The 21,700-nt window shown below is 31.9% G+C and overlaps 1 non-coding gene across 1 annotated transcript; it reads right to left on the bottom strand.

Annotated features, from left to right (window-relative positions):
• Nucleotides 1-21,129: 21,129 nt before the first annotated feature.
• LOC124888274 lies at nucleotides 21,130-21,239 on the bottom strand. The gene has a single exon (XR_007046404.1). It is a non-coding gene; the product is annotated as a small nucleolar RNA R71 (small nucleolar RNA).
• Between the last annotated feature and the right edge of the window lie 461 nt (nucleotides 21,240-21,700).

Genomic DNA, 21,700 nt, shown 5'->3' with positions numbered 1-21,700 from the left:
ACTTCTTTTCCCAACATCCACTTTCTTGTCAGACAAGTGGAGTTCATGGGCTCACTTCTCAAGTTTGAAATCAATATATGGCATTATGATGAATAAAGATTCATGCAATTTCGATAGATGTTAGAAATCAAACCCATTCATAACCCCAAAATAGTTCTCTATATCAAGGCTCCCATAACCTTAGTTACGGGAGTTTAGCTACTCATCTCCATATAAGAAATCAAAGTTATATTGATTGTTCATAAATAACTTCAGAAGAGTACTTACAAAAATCACAATATTGTTCTTTTCAATCTTTGATGGAGAATATGAAAACTAATAATCAACTCTCAATTCTAGATTCAAATCCCAATAAAAAGTAGTACAAAGCTCTCACTAGAGGAGAAAGTATGAAACTGAAGACAAAAGATACGAAATAAATCCTAATACTTGGTATTAATATGATTCCAGACTGGGGGGTTTAAAAATTCAAACTCAGATTCTCCGCATTTTGGTTGACGATTCAAGCGACGGTTCATCGCATGTCCAACGGTCCATCGCCTGTACTACGCTGGGTGTCCAGTGACTACATGTTCTGCTTCTGGGCGACGGGTAGTGCGACGACCCATCGCAAGGTCGACGGTCCGTCGCCTGAACCGTTATAGGACTTCCAGTGATGATGTGTTTTGTATCATGGTGACGGTTTAGACCAACAGCTCATCGCAAGGCTGATGGTCTATCGTCTGGACCGTCACATGATGTCCAGATTCTATTCCTTCTACTTTTGGTCAATGGTTTAATCTGACGGATCGTCGCAAGGTCGACGGTCTATCGTCCATGTCGTCTTTGCTAATTTTACTTCAGTTTTGCTCAGATTGTCCAAGTTACCCTTCACACTCAGTCCTTATCCTGAAAACTCTAAAATACCATGTTAAATACAACAGTGGCTACTTGAAAACACATAATTATCCTAAGAAAAAGGCCTAAAATGTTCCGTCAAAAGACGAAACATCAATCATCCAAAGATTGAAACAATCATCACACCATATTATTATGAACTCATAAAAGGTTTACAAAAATGAAAACTCCCATCATAAAAATGAAGAAATACACCATTATTCGTATTACAATTCAAATTGATAAATAAAGCTGCATGACATTGATTCTTAAAATACATCTCTAGGCTCTAGAGTCAATTATGTCCTCCCCTTGTATTTTCTAAAAAATTGATTAAAATACACATTTACAAAGATATTGATCCTTAATTCACCTGCCAAAATATTTTAAGAACGTCCGAAGTGGAAAAGAACTCCTTCTTAGCATTCATAGCCGTGGCGTTATCTAGTAACGTCTCATCCAAATGTTGCGGAAACAACAAGTAAGCTTTATGCTTCCAGGACTGATCTGGACCAACTTATCCAACAGAGTAAGATATTTAGATAAAATGAAATAAAAATCGAACATGTGGCAAAGAAAAAGGTACAATAAAGACAAAAATTTGCAGGCATATAGTGTGCAATACAACATAACATAATTATAACAGGCCTTCTCATAAATGGCAATTGAGACATGCTCAAACTCCATATTTAATAAGCAGAGGGTGTTGGAAGTGCAACACCTCATCACTTCCTGTGATTGTTAGTCACTCTCCTTAAATACACCTACCCCCTAAAAAGCCACAAAAAAGAAGGAAAAAGAAGAGTTTGGTATCTCAAGAAGAAAAGTATTATAATTTTGTCTGACGTCCAACATGATTATTCAAGATGTGTTATGTTTAGAATTCTGCCATCATTTTTAGACTGAACAATCTGCAATATTTTTAAAGAAAGGATTCATCTCCTTAGAGTATACCTAAGAGTTTATGGAATAGAAATAGATAACCTATCATGAATGATACAGGAGTTTTCATGTCATTTTTCACAACGTAATTGTGCAAAGCCTTCTATTTTGCTTCACACAAAGCCCAGACATGGACATTTCATTAATGTATTACTGACAAAAGAGAGCAGAATGTAAAGTTGATGGGGTAGGGGTGGGAAGCCCTTGGTGCCTGCAGAAATTACCTTGACTGTAATGATAACATGATCAAGGAGACGCAGCAAATTGGGATGTGTAAATAGAGATAAAACATGAATCTCTTCTTAAACCAACTCCAACTGTTCGTTGTTCTGTATAAGAACTTTCTTCATGGCATAAGTTCCATCATCTGGCACATACAAAGAATTTTGAATAATTTTTTTTACGGAAGAAACAACAACAACATACCCATCATAGTCCCACAAAGTGAGGTCTGGGATAACAAGTACATAGAACCTTAGGAAACATAAATCCGGGTTTGTCCACAAAGATATGTTGCACTTTTACAGAATAAAAGAAACGACTACAATAGTTGTAGACCAAAGTTCAAAGACAACTTATTCTTTGCACTTCTGCCAAGAGAAACATTTCATGTATCAAATTAGAAAGGCCCAATACACTATCAAAGTTTTGTTAATAGAAATGTCATTAACAACGGTAAGAGAATCAATCAAATAAGAAAAATAGAAATAAGAAACCCAAGATATCCTAATGTTCTTTCTTTTTATTAATTGTGATTACACCTATGATTCATAAGTGAATAAAAAATATGTGCATTCGAAGCCTTATATGAATATTATGTATGTAGTTCTTTTTCGTTTCTCGTAAGATATTTATAGGCTAATTTAATAATATCTTTTGTAAAATTACCAAGTTCATGCGTGATAGTATTTTCTGGACAAAAACTAGAATATTAAAAACTTGAAGTATTGAAAAATTTGATGGTGTTAGAATTTTCACTTAGAAGGTTTAAAATATAACAAAATAAATATATGAAGAAAAAATTCAACATTTACCACAAAAAAATAAAAAATAATTTTAGTTCTATATAAATAGTCTGATATTTCGTGAAAGGAGATTCAGATTATAAATTTATATTTATTTAAAATATTACTTCGTAAATAATGTTGTTAAATAAGTTGTGACTTGTAAGTAAAAATGTTGTTAGCCACATAAAGGATCCACTTAGAAAATATAAATAAATAATCTAGAAAAAAGTGGCTAATGGAGTTCTTTATTGATATGACTATTGACTAATGATTGTGCCATTTAAATGTGAAATGACAAATATACCCTTGGTCGTCCTCCAATTCACTCTTCTATACAATAATACTAGATAGGTATGGCCAGTGCTAGCACGGGCCCAACATTTACATTTGTTTATTCTCTGTTTTTCAAGCTTCAAGTCATATTGTTCTCAAGTTCAGTTTTTCATGCTGAAAATTTCATAATACCATATCTTGAAGTTCATTTTTTTAGTTTAAAATTTCATACAAGTTCAGTTTTTCAGTTCAAACTTCAAGATTTTGTGTCTCCAAGCTTTGTTTTTCACCTCAAAACTTTTAATTGTAATTTGAGATCAGAATTTTAATCAAAACTTTAACATTGTCATTTTACTATTATGAGTTTGGATTTTTCAGTTCAAAAGTTAAAACACTACATCCTAAATTTCAGTTTTTCAATACAAAATATCATTGTCATGGATATTAGTTTTCAATTCAAAATTAGGATGTTATGTCTTTATGTTTGATCTTGAAATTTCAACTTGTAGATTTTAATATCAAATCTTTATACTTGTATATCTATGTCCGACAGAATAATTATTCATGTACAAAATAAGGCTAAAGAAGAAGCCTTAAAAGGGGAAAAATGATCCACAGAATAATTGATTCATATATAAGGTGAAAGCACCACCACACTGATTTTAAAGAAATTTGGCCCCAATTTCAAAAGCATATACATATACGGTATCAATTCAATAATATATTTTTTTTCAAAAGATCAAGGAAAACATAAGAAGAACTCAAAGTAACAGAGATATAAGGAGCAGAAGAGGTGAGAGGGAAGTGATGATAACTGAGAAGCCACTTGATTCAACTCCATTGCCAACATAATCTCAATTTCATTAAAATTCAATAGTCAAGTAAGCAATTAGATTATCTTACAATCATATACTACAAAATTGTGATAGAACACCAAGGACAGATCTAGAGGGTAGCAAGGGGGTTCACCTCATCAAAATACATTCATGAATTTTATACAACAAAGCACTTGTACATACAGAGTACTGCTAGTATAAGTCATCAATTGTTTTTCTCATTTTCTCTCTACTTTTAGAGAAATTAAATCATGTAGAAAAAATTTAGTTCATACTGAAAAATGAAATTTACCCTTTAACGTTAGTTGCTGAAATATTTCTTTAAAGACTGCTTAATACTACTTCATCTGAACTATATTGCGTCGCATCGATTTGCTTCTGCAAATTGTAACAACAAGAATATGCTTTAAATGGGAACCAACTTGTAAAACTCATTTCAACAACAAAACAATAATACCATACCAACTCAATAAATTAAGAACTACAATAAAAAGGGAATTGCAACAACAAAACAATAATACCATAACCAATGTCATCCTTCAAAGAGGGGTTTGAGTATGATGGAGTGTATGCAGACCTTATCCAGCCACTATCTTAGAGGTAGATAGGTTATTTATGATTGACCCTTGACTCAAGGAACAACAATTTTGAAAAAGAAGTAACAGAAGTACGAAAAATATCCGGTAATAGAAAAAAATAATAGATAGTAACATAAAAGAAATTGCAATACGAAAATCTAGATACATGAAACAACAGAACTAATCAAGCAAGTTATCTCAGTTTCCGCAACTATGTATTTTACATATCAAACAGACAACTTATTTAAGAATTGTGATAAAAGGCGCTAAAATACTTTTTTTAACATACAAAATGGGAAACTAAAGATGTTTAAGTTTTTAAGGAAATCTAGGACATACCATTCTACAAAGCAATGAAGATAATTATATCTTAAGAGTCAAAACAAACTATAAAATGATCTAGTGCACACTTTATTATACCCGATTGTTACACATTAAGAGCATAATTTGAATTTTGAACTTGTTGCCAAGCACCTTGTTTGATATTAGACCATTAACATAGGTAAAAGGAAGTTGAACTTTCGGCCTAGGGAAAGCTATATTGCTCAAACTTTTCAAAAATGCCACCGATTGCGTGTTTAACATGGGTGCAACAACAAGAATTTTAAAAATTCTAGCAACATAAAAAATGGCTTTCTAACCCGCTATAACAATGACTATGCCTCCACCCAAGCAAGTTAGAGGTCAGATATAAGAGTCTTGACGACCATTTTGCTAAAGTTAGTTAAAAAAATTTCTAGCAAGCGATAATTTTCCCACATGTTACAATACAAGTGACATGGAATGTGAGGATTCATATAGCCAAATCCCCTGCTTGGGATTGAGTTGTAGTTGTTGTACTTGAATATTAATATTTTTATAATATTAAAGAACAACATTAAAGAAGAAGCTATAAAATGATAGTACCCTTCTTAAAAGTAACCACATCAAGTTATTGTATTTCGGTACTCTAGCCTTGTAATAAGAATCGAACACCAATATTTTTCACGTTAACCATGGGGTTACAACCTATAAGTACAATTTTCAAGTCAAGTATCCTGTCCACAAGTTCAAACAATCAAACTCTAACCATGCAAAATTTTACTTTAGTAACAGAAGACAGAAAAATATCATTACAAAGGAATTAGAAGAAAGTTTCTAGGGAACATACCTGAAATGAAACACATAGATGAGATGACAAAAATTAAAGGTGTGAGAAAATATAACAACAGAAATAAATTAAGAACGATGAAAGGAACCATCAATCATTAAATTGAAGTATTAGAAGAAGATTAGGGAAAATGTAATGCCCCAAGACTACCCTGGACGTCACACGGTTCTTAGGACCAAGTTACCCAAGCGAACCCTTGTACTGGCATAACACGGGAGCAACTGAATAAGATACATAAATCTAAAAGAAATAAGTGGAAGATATGCCTTTACTGAATATGTTCTAAATAAAACAATTTAAAATGATTATAACTCTGGTCATACAACTCAAAACTAAATTTAAATACATGAACTCTACTGACTGTCTATGAAGCCTATACTAATACTGACTATAGGTAGCGAGGACATGACCCCCAACTATTCCTAATCAATACGACTGAATAAAAAAAGAACTTCCACTAGAACTAGAGTTGACTCGAGTCCTCAAATCAAAAGAACTCTTCACCTACTAACTGGAAGCTACAAACTGTCTGATTATCATTTGTAAGCTACAACTTGTACTTATATTATGAGACAATGTAGCACACATACATATATGTGGGTCAGTACTTCTAAAATATAATGATTATATGGAGGTGAATGCATAAGTAAAACAATAATTGAGTGTACACATAAATTCTAAAATAATGTACGCTTAGTGAAGATGACTCACCTTAAGCTTGAATATAACAAAGAATGTAAAACCACAAACTTGAGTAATAAAGCATGAAAGTAAACTTTTTGAACCATAACACTTAGTTCTAAAGGCTTTACTTTTAACTCATACTTATGGGAACTTGTGAAAATCTATCCTTTTATTACTTCTTGTGGGAGATTCTTCTAACTGACATAAACATTAAGAGCTGACATAGAGTCCAACATCTTACCCACGTTGGGGAGAGCTGTCCTATCATTTCCATCGAAATAGAACCTTAACTTAATGATCACTTCTTAACTTCATCCATACTGGGAATAAGTTTAACCTATGTTCGCTCCTAGTTTTCATGATTTTGGATACACTCATCTGCAGTCCCATCTCGGTGCTAAATACTACTCCCACTATATACATATGCTCTTACTTTAAAAAAACCACCTTAAAATAGTATAAGGGTAATAGAATAAAAACCAGTTATGCTTTTCTTTCTTTAAATCATAATCAGGATGAACAAATATGGATTTCATATATTATCTTAGGATCAAAAGATCAATATTTTATTTAAATCATGATATAAAACTTATCAATGAAGCTTAGGAGCATTCTCTTCTTTTAAACTTAATACTCATACTTGGGACTTAAAATATATGTACTTAAATTCACAGAATTTCACAATACAACTTCATGCCCAATAATCATCTTGAAATCTTTCAACAATATCAAATCAAGATAATGAAATTCAATTCATAATATAAATCTTCAAGTCAAATCATAGATAGATGAGAATAAATATGCACTTCAACACTTTAACACTTCAATCACTTTATAAATCCATAAACTCAAAACAAGATAATTTAGGTATGAACCCTAATTACAAATCATGTAATCTAACTTTAAAACAAGTTTTGGGCACAAGGATGAAATAATATCCTTTTTCATAAACCCTACATACCTTAATTAGATGACTTCTTGAAGAAATCTTGAAATTGGAACTTGAATTTCTTGGGGAAGGAAGCTTGACTTTCTTAATCTTGGAAAGAGAAGCTTGAATTTTGGGTGAGGAACCCTAATCTTGATATTATTGATATTCTTGAAATTGAATCTTGAAAATTGGGAGATGATCTTGGGAAGAAACCCTAATCTTTTTCTTAAGAGTGTAATGAGGAATTTATGTTGTTTAATCGATGTAAATAGAGGCAAAGTAATGCCCCTTGGGGGTTAAATATCATGGATTAGGAGTTACAAGAAGGGAAAAGACCCCAAAGCCCTTAAACTAAACTCTATAGACAATTCTTGGTAGTCTTTACAGGTCTACCATATGACTCATATGGTTTGGGTATGAGTTAGACTTGACAACCCCTATGCTGGACAGTGTGTGATGCAACTTGGCATTGCTTCCGTAATTTGGCCATAACTTTTCAACCCAATGTCGGATTAAAGGCAAAATTGGTATCATTAGAAAGCTAATTCAATTATCTATCTATTTATGGGTCTTGAGGTAAAAGATTTTTAGTATAACAAAAGTTATGATCATTTTAATATGATTAAAGTTATGTACATCCCAAGAATTTAATCGCTAAGTGATGTTTTGACTTTTTCATGAGCTAGGAGCTATTTGAGGACTTAATACCCATCCAAGTAACTTATAAATCTATCAAAACATGAGGCTTGATTCTTATATCCTTCACTAGTTAGGGTACAAGTCTGATCTTATGACTCGTATATTCATTATATGACTCATAAGGAAAGAGTCGTATTCTTAATAGAATATCAACCATTTTACACTAAATTATGTTTGACTCATATATTATCCATACAATTCGTTGGAACCACTCATAGCTTGGAAAAAATCTTAGGGAGTATACATTGCTTAACTTACGACTTAGCTTCTTACGACTCGTATCTGAACTTACGACACTAGGGATTGAGTCATACCTTAAACAAAATGCGACTCATCTTAGACTATCTTGAGTACTAGTGCAATATATGACTCATATACTAAGTATACAACTCATCCCTTGAGTTGTATGAGGGACAAAGAACTTTTAGAGATGGAGGATACTACAATATCTCCCCTTTGGAAACATTTGTCCTCGAATATGGCATCACTTAGGACTAGGAAAAAGATTAATCATATCAACAAATAACTTATATACAAGCGTACATCTATATTAGGGTTACACCCACACATCATATGAGATACGACTCAAGAATACTTAAACAAACTTAAAGAGAGGGAGTCTTGTCTGAGCATAACTATTTACCTTTGAAAATACAATTGGTAACTTAGCTACACTTCTCAAGTATTCCTTCGACTATACTTATCCTATTAAATACTATGCTCATTGATTCAACTTATGATTCCTATATGGGTTGATATAACACTCCAGTTCAAGCTTAAGTTGAACTACATACTCTTACCATGTGCAAGCCTACTCAAACTCACCAAGTAGCATAGATAACACCATAATATTAATCTAACCTACATATTCCATATCCTATGGGTTTTCATAGTTTCTTATCTCAAGAATAATACTCCTTACCACTTCAACAACTAACCTCAACCTCTTACTAGGAATTTACTAGAGCATAATATATTTATCCACATATATACCAAAATGATATTCAAACCTACCATAATAATCACATATGAACTTCTAGGTAACCAACTCATATAGATAGAAGGTCCTAATGACTAAAATCTCAAGAAATAAATATGCTGGAATAAGAATGGGTCACTATCTCTTCTCACTCCTATTGACATGCATTGCAATCTAATTCTGCAAAATCACTTTGGTTCATCACTCTATCATCTCCCCCTTTGATTAAAGCTAACACCTTAAGATTATGAGTCTATCCCTTATCCTTAAGACTGAGCCATAATTTCTTCATTCTAATAGTATGTACATAAATGCTAAAATCATACGAATAAACTATATTTGAACATACTGACTTCATTCTTGGACAATCCTTTCATATATACCATGCTTAACTTTCTCTAGCTTCAATGATTATCGTCATAGATTTACAATCTCCTTCGCAAACATACCTGCCTCACTAAACACATAATCATAGCCTACCAAGATCACATTTATAAACTTTTATCTTTCGTAAAACATATGAATTAAAATCATGCCTAAAAGACTCAACACCACACCATCCATCCATAACTCCTTAACTTAGTTATTAAGAACACTATGTACTACATAACTAGCCTTCTTCTACTTAGCAACTCAAAGGTACTATTAACCACACACAACACTTAATAACCTTAAAAAAATAATGCAACTCCATATCACCTTGGGCACACCTCTACATCATCCTTACAACATCGTACTTAATTACGAATACATGAACTTAAACTCTTGCATACACTGTTCAAGCCTTCTAGACCACTTTCATAAGATCTCCTTTCCTACTTCAAGCAGACCACAATTCGCCTTAACTAATAACTCTTTCTCTATCTTCCACAAGGAAAATAGTACTATATTTACTACCCCTAAGTTGACACACAAGGACATATCACCTTAACACAAACTCGATAGCATGCATAAGTTCATCTATATACTTTTGATCCATCACCATTCCCACCTTTCTTGTCACTACACTTCCAAACCTATACTTTCTACTATAAGAAGGTTCTACTGCTTATAACCCATACTTTCTACTATAAGAAGGTTGCAATATCCCTCGAATGCAAACTCTATTTAAAAACCTAGGTTCAGACTATCTCCTCTCATGAGCACTATCTGTATTGAAATGTTAATGAGGAATCTAAATACATATATCATTCTATCTCAACTAAACATCTCGTATGGATGAGGACATAAACTTTCAACTCAAGAAACTTATAACACACTAGCGAGCTCCTCTTAAGCCCCCTTGTGTGACTTCTAAAGTTACTGATAATAAATCTGAGAGTATCATCTTGGGAGGAATTAGATCTTACTAATCATGATATCTCAAGAATAAGTTATAGATGGAGAATTTTAGAGTAACACATAAATCGACAGAAGTTTCTGAGAGAACAACTTTATAGCACAATCAAGAGAATAAAGAAGAAAGATATTTCTTAAATTCCCTGCAGCCTCTCGAAGAAAAGTACAGATGTTTCTGTACTATTTCACAAGACTTTACTACACACAGCTTCATAGACACCCTAGGACACTTGAACTCTGGGATCTGATACCATGTTTGTAACGCTCTGAGACTACCCCTTGGATGTCACACGGTGCATAAGATCCCAAGTTATCCTAAGTTAACCCTTGTACTGGCATGATTTGGGAGCAACTGAATAAGATACATAAATCTTAAAAAAATAAGTGGAAGATATGACTTTACTGAATATGTTCTAAAAAAACTAATTAAAATGATTACAACTCTAGTCATACAACTTAAAATTGAATTCAAATACATCAACTCTACTGACTGTCTATGAAGCCTTTACTAATACTGACTCTAGGTAGCCGGGACATGATCCCCAGCTATCCCTAATCAATAAGACTAAATAAAAAATAAATTCCACTAGAACTAGAGTTGACTCAAGTCCTCAAATAACAAGAACTCTTCACCTGCTAACTGGAAGCTGCAAACTATCTAATTATGATGTGTAAGCTACAACTTATACCTACATTATGAGGCAATGTAGCACACATACATATATGTGGGTCAGTATTTTTGGAATGTACTGAGTATGTGGGGGTGAATGCATAAGTAAAATAATAACTGAATGTACACTGGTTTTAAAATAATGTATGCTAAGTAAAGATGACTCACCTTGAGCATGAATATAACAAAGGATGTAAAATCATAAACTTGAGTAATGAAGCATGAAAGTTAACTTTGTGAGCCATAACGCTTAGTTCTAAAAGCTTTACTTTTAACTCTTACTTATGGGAACCTGTGAAAATCTATAATTTTATTACTTTTTGTGGGAGATTCTTCTAACCGACATAAACCATGAGAGCTAACATGGAGTCCAACACCTTACCCATATTGAGGAGAGTTGTCCTATCCTTTCCATTGGAATAGAACCTTAACTTAGTGATCACTTCTTAACTTCATCCATACTGGGAATAAGTTTAACCTATGTTGGCTCGTAGTTTTTGATATTTTGGATAAAGTCATCCGCAGTCCCATCTCGGTGCTAAATACTACTCCCACTATATGCATATGCTCTTACTTTAAGAAATCCTCCTTAAAATAGCATAAGGGTTTATAGAATGAAAATCAGTTATGTTTTTCTTTCTTTGAATCATAATCAAGATGAACAATTGTGGATTTCAATCTCATCTTAGGATCAAAAGATTAATATTAGCTTTAAATCATGATATGAAACTTATCAATGGAGCTTAGGAGCATAATCTTCTTGCAAACTCAATACCCATACTTGAGACTTAAAATATATGTACTTAAATTCTTAGAATTTTACAATACAACTTCATGCTCAATAATCATCTTGAAATCTTTCAACAATATTAAGTCAAGATAATGAAATTCAATTCATAATATAAATCTTCAAGTCAAAGCATAGATAGATGAGATTAAATATGCACTTCAACACTTCAATCACTTTATAAATCCATAAACTTAAAACAGGATAATTTGGGTATGAACCCTAATTACAAATCATGTAATATTAACTTTAAAAAAAGTTTTGGGCACAAGGATGAAATAATATCCTTGTTCAAAAACTCCACATAACTTAATAAAATGACTTCTTGAAGAAATCTTAAAATTGAAACTTAAATTTCTTGGGGAAGGAAGCTTGAGTTTCTTGATCTTGGAAAGAGAGGCTTGAATTTTGGGTAAGGAACCGTAATCTTGATATTCTTGATATTATTGAATTTGTATCTTTAAAATTGGGAGATGATCTTGAGAAGAAACCTTAATCTTATTCTTGAGAGCGGAATAAGGAATTTATGTTGTTTAATCAATGGAAATAGAGACAAAGTAATGCCCCTTGGGGGTTAAATATTGTGGATTGGGAGTTACAAGAAGGAAAAAGAACAAAAAGCCCTTAAACTAAACTTTATAGATAATTTTTGATAGTCTTTATGGGTCAACCATATGAATTGTATGGTTTGGGTATGAGTTACACTTGGCAACCCGTATGCTGGAAATGTGTGATACAACTTGGCAGTGCTTCAGTAATTTGGCCATAAATTTTCACCCCGATGTCTGATTAAGGCAAAATTAGTATCATTGGAAAGATAATTTAATTATATATTTTTTGATGGGTCTTGAGCTCAAAAATTCTTAGTATAACAAAATATATGATTATTTAAAGATGACTAGAGTTATGTAAATTCCAAGAATTTAATCGCTAAGGGATGTTTTGACTTGTTCATGAGCTAAGAGCTATTTGAGGACTTAATACATATCCAAGTAACTTATAAATCTATCAAAACATGATACTTGGTTCTTGTATCCTTCACTATTTAGGGTACAATTCCAATCTTATGACCCGTATTTTTATCATACGACTCGTAAGGAATGAGTCATATCCTTTATAGAATATCAACCATTTTACACTACATTATGTACGACTCATATCTTGTCTATACGATTAGTTGGAAACACTCATAGCTCGGACAAAACCTTAGGGAGCATACAGTGCTTAACTTACGGCTTAGCTTCTTACGACTCGTATATGAACTTACGACTCTAGGGATTGAGTCGTACTTTAAACAAAATGCTACTCATCTTAGAGTGTCTTGAGTATGAGTGTAACATACGACTCGTATACTAAGTATACAACTCAAGGGATGAGTCATATGAGGGACATAAAACTCTTAGAGAAGGAGGGTACTACAGAAAATATGAGAGTTAAAAAAACCTAAAATTGAGATAATATAAAACCAATTAGTATGAGTGGTGACACCCAAATGATGAGAAATAGATGAAGGAAAGCATCTTTTTTTTGTTAGGAATTAGAGACTGAGGGAGAATGATACTTCTAGAGATTTATTTAACCACTAACAATTACTACTTTTCCCTTAGTTGAAGCTAAATTTACGGAAATGCCATTGGCTGTCCACCAAACTAGCTCTCTATATATAGTTCTATATAATTTTAAGGCCCGTAAACGGGCTCAATATAACTGATTACAAACTTTGAATTTATTTTTTATATGCAAAACAGTCTAAGTCTTCGCTATTATTCTCTCTATTAAACAAAAATTTAAAAATTATTGACAAAAATTTGCTATTGCATTTTGATCAATATTCTACTAGTACCCACTAAAATTTTAGCATAAGTAAAATATTGTATGTAAAGTTACCTAACTCACAAATATTTTCAAATATTGTTGGTATCTATTATGAAAACATTCATTTCTTACTATTCTAAAGCACTAAGGAATTAAAATTTAATTTGCATTTCAATATCGCATAATGACTAAATTTATTATGATTTAAAATATAATTGTATTTGTTAGATTGAATTGAATTATACGTGAAATATATTTTATTCAAGGAAGTCAAAAATCACATCGTAAATTTAATAAATTTCCTACAGTGTTCCTAACTCCTTTATTTCCTTTGGAAGGTTTATTAAGAACATAGTTCTAGTACTCTTCATTATTCTTTGCACATGAATTGTTACTTGCACAATATTATCAATTATTAAAATAATGTTAAGTTTTAATTGATACAACAACATATTCAATACATAATTTCACAAAATAGATTTGAGAATGGTAGAATGTGCATAACCTTACCTCCACTCTCCGAGGTAGAAAGACTATTTCTGACATAATTTTAAGTATTTATTGATATCCTAAAATAAAAAAATAAAGAAAATAATTTATCATGGTAAGTTAAATTTTGATTTGACCAATATAGAAATATAAAGATATTTTCTTGATTTTTCACTCAATTTCTGGTACTCGTATTGAAGTTCCGACTAATTTGGATCACGCACTGCAGAGGGTGATACTCCCAATAAAATTTTCTTCATTCCTAAGGCTCAAATCTGAGACCTCTGATTAAGGGTGGAACAATTCCAACATTGCACCACTATCCACGTTGATAATCTAAAGATATTTTCTTATCAATATATATTAATTGGACTCAAGATACTTTATTCTTTTATCAAATTTGATTCGGTAACTCAAAATTAAATCAAACTTACATTAATTCGACCATTTAAATTATTTTCTAATGTTTAAAATGAAACAAAATACATACTTGATTCTCTATTTAGATGAAGAGCTAGGAATTTTAAACTTAGGGAATACTCTAAGGACCCATTTGACCATAGTATTTTGGAAATGACTATTTTTGAAGTTAAAAAATATAAAAAATGAAAATAAATTTGAAAATATTAAAGTTTTATGAAAATTGAGTTATTTTATAAAAATAAAAATTTTAAATTTTTTCAAAAAGATAAATTAAAAAATACAAAAAATGAAATAAAAAATAGTGGAACACCTCTTGAGGTGTTAAAGAAGTGTTTTCCAAAATTCAAAAATATTGAAAAAGTATTTCAAAATATTTATGGCCAAATAAATATTTTGAATAAAGTGAAAATTTATGCCGGAATACTGTGAATAAATATTTATTATTTTAATTTCAATTTAACATATACTATTTGTTTTTACCACACCAATTTCATTCAATTTTTATTATATTAAAGAAAAAATAAAATTGGAAAATAATTAGTTTATTTAATTTCTAAAATAATAAATAGTTTATACTCACATTAGTTACGTTATGAATTAAAGTGAAGCAATTGTAAAAAATAATTAGATTAAATCTCAGATTAATTTAAAAGAAAAAAAAGTATGGTATTGAATATTACCTTTGAAAATAAGCTTCTCTGATAAGGGTGATAACTGATGACCATTTGAAGACAAAAATTGAGTCCATATTTTTACATGTACACATGATGTTTTTGTTGTTAAATAAGTGTGTGGTTCTCACATGTCCATTAGAATTTAGTACAACTTGAATGGATATTTAAAAATTTAATATAATCTTTGCATGTTGTACAACTGCTTGGAGTTGGATTATGTTGCTAAAATATAAAATTGTTGAAACGACATTTTTATCCTTGATTGTCATGAAGAGAATTGGATGAAATTTGTGTAGATATTGAAGAAAAACATACATGAAAATTTTAAAGGAAGTGCCATAGAATGGGTGATTTTAGAATTTTTTTTTTAGGAGAAGAGCACAAGAAAGAGAAGTGTTTGTTATGAATTGAAGTGAAGCAATTACAAAAAGTAACTAGATTAAATCTCAGATTAATTTAAAAGAAGAAAGAAAAAGTATATGGTATTGAATATTACCTTTTTTAAAAAAGATACTCTGAGAAGAGTGATCATTGATGACCATTTGAAGATAAAAATTGAGTCCACATTTTTCCACGTATACAAGATGGTTTTGTTGTTCCAATGTGTGGTTTCCACTCTTCCATTAGAATTTAGTACAACTTAAATGATTTTTCAAAAATTTAATATAATATTTGCATGTTGTACAATTTCTTGAAGTTGAATTATGTTGTTAAATTATAAAATTGCTGAAATGACTTTTCTACCCTTGATTGTCATGAAGAGAAATGAATGAAATTTAGGTAGATATTGTAGAAAAACATATATGAAAATTTTGAATGAAGTACCATAGAATGGAAAATCCTAGAAATATGTTTTCTTTTTGGAGGAGAAGAGCAAAAGAAAGAGAAGTGCTTTTACGACTAAGCAAAAGGACAATTTTGCCCTTGGCTGCCCTCCAACTCACAATTCTATATAATAAAATAAAAATAATAATAATAAAATAATATATATATATATATATATATATATATATAATAAATATAAATAAAATAATAAAATTTAACATTTTATTACCAAAAAAAAATTGGAATAAAATTTTATAATTTTTTTGATTGAATAATTGCCAACTAAATGCAACAATTGAAATTCAAAATTTGTTAAAAGGATATTAATTTGAAATAGTATAATAAACATTAAATTGTAGATATCTATTTTGAGAATTTTCTTTTGGGTTATATAAGTAAAGTGAGAAGGGAGAAGTAGTGTATTTTAAAGAAGAGAAAAAAGATTGAATGGGAAATAGGTTCCTCAAAAAAATATGAGTTTGGATGATGAATTTGTATTGTGAAATGATTATAATGCCCTTGGTCGTCCCATAAATCATAACAACTTTCAATTTTAACCCACCATGTTCATGCATGATAGTATTTTTTTCAGCAAAAAACTACAATATTACAAGCTTGGAGTAGTGAAAATTTTAACGGACTTAGAAAGTTTAAAATATAAGAAAATAAATATATGAAGAAAAAAATTCAACATTTACCACAAAAATATTAATTTTAGTTCTATGTAAATAATCTAATATTTCATGAAAGGAGATTCAGATTATAAATTTAAATTTATTTAAAATACTACTTCATAAATAATGTGATTGAATAAGTTAGGGCTTGGAAGTAAAACTGTTGTTAGCAACATAATCGGTCCAATTAGAAAATGTAGATACATAAGCTAGAAAAAGAAAAGAAATGGCTAATGGAGTTCTTTGTTGATATTACTATTGACTAATGATTGTACCATTTAAATATGAAATGACAAATATACCTTTGGTCGTCCTCCAACTCACTCTTCTATGCAATAAATAATAAATAATATAATTAAAAAAATGTGTAGCTCACTAGTGAATAATTTACTTTTAAATTTAATGACTTGAATAAGAATCTCAAATCTATAAGTGGTCGTTTGGTGTGAGGTATCTTGGGATAAAATGTGAAATTATTTTATCCCATATTTGGTTGGAATTATTAGTTTGTCTTGGGATTATTTATCCCATCATTTACACTATAGTGATGGGATAAGTTGTCCCATATACATGGTGGGATAATTAATTCCGAGATAACTAATCCCGAGAATAATTATTTTGAAATAAATCTTTCCTAACCAAATGACCCCTAAATGTCAATTCTAAGTCCCACTCCTGACAACCACAACCCACTAGGACAACTAAGTTACTCGAGCAATTTAGTCAAAACTGACAAAAGAGTTTGAAAATGAGGTGTAGGTGACTCAACTTTAAATAATTGAGTGGGAGTGACAATTGCTTTATTATGGATTAAGAAAGTTGGGAAAGATTGAAAATCGCCCACAAATTTTTAAATTTCCTCATTGATCCAAATGTTAAACTAAGGAAAAAATGTGTGTTTCTCTCTCTTCTCATCCATTGTTATTTTCTCTCTCTTTGCAATTTTTGTTGTTCATTGTTGCTGCTACTTTATTCATCATCTTCTGTTTTATTATCATCATCTTCTACTTCATTATCATCTTCATCTTCTTATTGTCAACCATTGTCATTGTTTTTACCACTACTGCTGCTACTTGACCAATTTTTAGGTCAGTTTTTGTTTCGTACATCACTTTGGCATTACTTCATATGTGGCTTTGGTAAGTAAAATTATGATTTTTAGTTGAATATCTCATCTGGGTACACTAATACTGATGTTTTTTCAACAATGGATAGAACTTGTTCATGAATCCAACATAAGAGCCATCTGTTTAAACAGATCACTCATTTGTTGCAACGGAAGACTCATAGTTGGATTCATGTTTATGGTTCTATAGTACCCATAACATGAATATAATAGATGGGTAATTTGTTTCAACAGACGAGTTATCTATTGCAACAGACTAGTTATCTCTTGCATTAGAGGAGTTATTGTTGCAACAGACAAGTTATCTGTTACAATAGATGAGTTATCTATTGCAACAGAGGAGTAATCTATTGCAACAGAGGTGTCACGACCCAAAAATCAATAGGTCATGATGGTACTTGTCGCGGTGAACCTTAACAAGTAAGCCTTTCACCCAAACTGATACACATGGGAAAAAGATAAAATACCCCCAAGATAAGGCTTCTAAAATAAAGTCGAACCAAATAAATATAATTAAAACAGGAAGAATAAAATCAACACATGCAACCATAAATTCCAAAACCTAATGTCAAAGGTGTAAGAACTACTAATACTATCCAGGAGTTAAATACATTCGAAAAATAACTACAAAGAAATAATATCTGTCTCCGAATACTAATAAAGACATAACTAATACAGAAAGATAGAGGTGAACTCCGGACGCATGTATGTCCAACCGCTACCTTAGTAGCTCAAATAATTGCCCGATTCAAACAAGTGGAGGCACACTCGGGGTCGGACCAACACCGAAATCTACTTGTACTCAGTAGGTATCATTGGCCGACCAAGCAAAGTAGTACATAAAGAATACAAAATATGCACTAAGGGCATGTCACTTGCAATCAAAAAATGTCCCACAGTGGTAGCCCACAATGCTTTCACTAACGTTCTAATATATCACATATATTGTAATGATTTTGGGTGTATTTATGCATTCTAGTGTCAATATTCTAGCCTTTTAGCCTTGTTTTGAGGATGATTCATGTGATATATGAGTTGATAATGATATAAATGTGTATCAAAGTGTTAAATTATGTGTTTATTATGTTCAAAGTGAGTTTCTAACAAGTTTGTACAGAAAAGATTCATTTATAGTTCAACCCGGAAAACCAGTGTTACTAGCTTGAGCTAGGTGCTTGTCAAGTTGATTTCGGTGGATTCTATTGTATTTAAAGTGTTCCAAATGATTTTTATGTGTAATTATATGTGAAACAACTTGTTGATAATTCTCAATCATCAATTGGATCACGCCAAGGGTCAAAACAATGAGTTAAAGATCAAAGTGAAATTAGCCTATGCTTAGCTCGTGTTTCTAGCTCGTCGTATTGGATGTTGTGTTGTTTTGAGATTTAATTTTTTAGTATTTAATGCTATAGGATGCTTGGTGAATGTATTTGATAATATATGAAGGATATAAAAGATTCAAATTAAGTGGGAACAGCTCAAAAAGGCACAGAATAGCTCAACGAAGGCATAATACACAGATTGACGCACTTTTGGACCCCTGGAATGTATTGGGCGTTTGTGGACTGTAGGAGTGGTCAATGGACGCATTCAAAACACCACTGGATTCATAAAAGGCCCAAAATAGTACCCAACTAGTACGTGGTGGTCCTAACTGTGATTAGCCCGCGACGCAGGCTCATTTCGGTGCTCCCTTGCCTTAGAAAAATTCTGAAAAACAAATTCTAAAGGCTTAGGGCGATTTGTAGGCAACGTCCTACCCAGTACGAGGCTCAATAGTTGAAGGTTTTCTTGTCCAACACGGAATGGACTTACTCCTATACTATAAATACATGTTGTATCACGTTTTTACACATCTTTTAGCATATTTTGTAGAGCAAAGGGCTGCTACAACTTCTTCATTAGGTTTTTATTATTTTTATTTAGTTCATTCATGTTTTTAGTCATTAATTACTATTTTGTGATTACGATTATGATTATGTGTGGCTAAACGCCCTTTTCCGGGGTTAAATCTAAAGACATGATTACTTTTAGTTTTAATTAAGTTCATTAATTTTTCTTATCATTATTCGTTGTGTGTTCATCTTTAATTTAACTATTTTAATCATTACGAATTTTAGAATATATCAATTATCTACCTTTTGATCTCAAGAAAGGGAATAGGGGATAGAACATGGAGATGAACAAAGTATGGGTTTTATTCTTTTATAAAAGAAAGAATGAACTTAGCACCTAGGACAGGGATGTACTTAGGAGTCTTACTTAATTCAAACATAGGATGGTAGCTTAAATAACCTAATTGGATCATTACATCCATGCTCAATGATGTACTTGTAAGGTTCAGCTTAGGCAAACGATTAGAGGTTGAGAAACCATAATCATGCAATTAACCCTACGAATCTACAACCAAGATAAGCGAGTTAATGAATGAAATTCAAGACATAGTATGATTTTCAAAGTGCTTTAACCCTGGGTTTTCTCCCATTGATTGTTTAAAGATCTTTACTTTCCAAATTGCTTACTTTACTTATAATTTCAAAACTCTCTTTTGGTTACTATTGTACTAACTTAATCTAAATTGCGAACTCAAATAGAATCGTTGCTTAATCAAGTCTCGGTGGGATCGATACTTGGCTTCTTGTAGGTCACTTTACTACTTGATAAGACCACGTCCACTTGTGCGTGCGCTTGGGCGCTGTCAAGTTTTTGGCGCCGTTGCCGGGGACTTGTATTTTGGTAATTGTTTATTTGAGTCTTAATTTTATATTTATTTGGTGTTTTTATGCTTGGTCTTGGTTTTGTTATTGTAGGAAATAAGTTTTTAGGTTAATAAGCTGTCAAAGGATCGGTATTTGGTAGAACCAAGCTTCGAACCCGAGCAAGACTTTCTCCAACGTAGGAGATAATCAATCCTTCTCCCCAGAATTCCTTAAATCCAAGAAGACCAAGAGACTACTGCTCCAATACCTAAAATACAAGTAGTCTGAAGGACAGTTAGGGAAGTGGCAGTTCCATTTTCGATGAACTTTACTTCCCTAATTCAAAGATCGGCAGGTGGAGGGAATTTCAAGTTGAAACCTAATATGGTGTAACTTCTTATTAGTAGTGGATAGTTTGCAGGGCTTTCACACGAGGATCCACAAGTTCACTTGCAGACCTTCATTAAGCTTACTGATATATTCACTCCGAATGGGGTGACTACAGATTATGTGAGGTTGACGATGTTTCCCCATTCACTTTTGAGGGAAGCTAAAAGGTGATTGAATGTGGAGCCAGCCAATTCAACTACTTTATGGGATGACTTAGCTAGAAAGTTCCTCATCAGATTCTTTCTATCAGACAAGACTGTGATACTTCGCAGTAAAATAGTGAGCTTCAAATAGAAGACTGATGAAAACCTCTATCATGCTTGGGAACACTTCAAGGCTTTTTTTAAGAGTGTCCACACCACCAAAAGTCTAATGAGGTACTTCTCATACTTTTGTAGAATCTCTTGATCATAATATAAAGATTTTTCTAGATTCAGCCACAGGTGGTCAAGCACTGGAGTGAACTTATGATGAGATGTACACATTACTGAACCGCATAGCACAAGGAAATCCAGAGTGGCATTCAAATTCTAGAAGTTTCATGAAAAGAATTACGGGTGTGTTGGAGGTGGCCAATCCACAACATTATTAGCACGGGTTTCTGCTTTGTAGAATTTGATTAACACTCAGTTCAGCAGCATAAAATTGGAATCAACACAACCTGTAGCCATATTTAATGCTATCCAACAAGCTGCAGGTTGGTGTGAGGTATGCAAAAATAGTGGGCATGCAGTGGTCGTGTGTACTTCAGATCTGAAATCTATGATGTATATAGGTAATGCTTAAAAGATAAATTATGGTAATGCCTACAACATAAAGTGACAAACTCAGC

Source organism: Capsicum annuum, chromosome 10 (genome assembly GCF_002878395.1).
Source record: "Capsicum annuum cultivar UCD-10X-F1 chromosome 10, UCD10Xv1.1, whole genome shotgun sequence".
Classification (NCBI taxonomy): Eukaryota; Viridiplantae; Streptophyta; class Magnoliopsida; order Solanales; family Solanaceae; genus Capsicum; species Capsicum annuum.
This window is presented reverse-complemented; position numbering and strand designations above follow the sequence as displayed.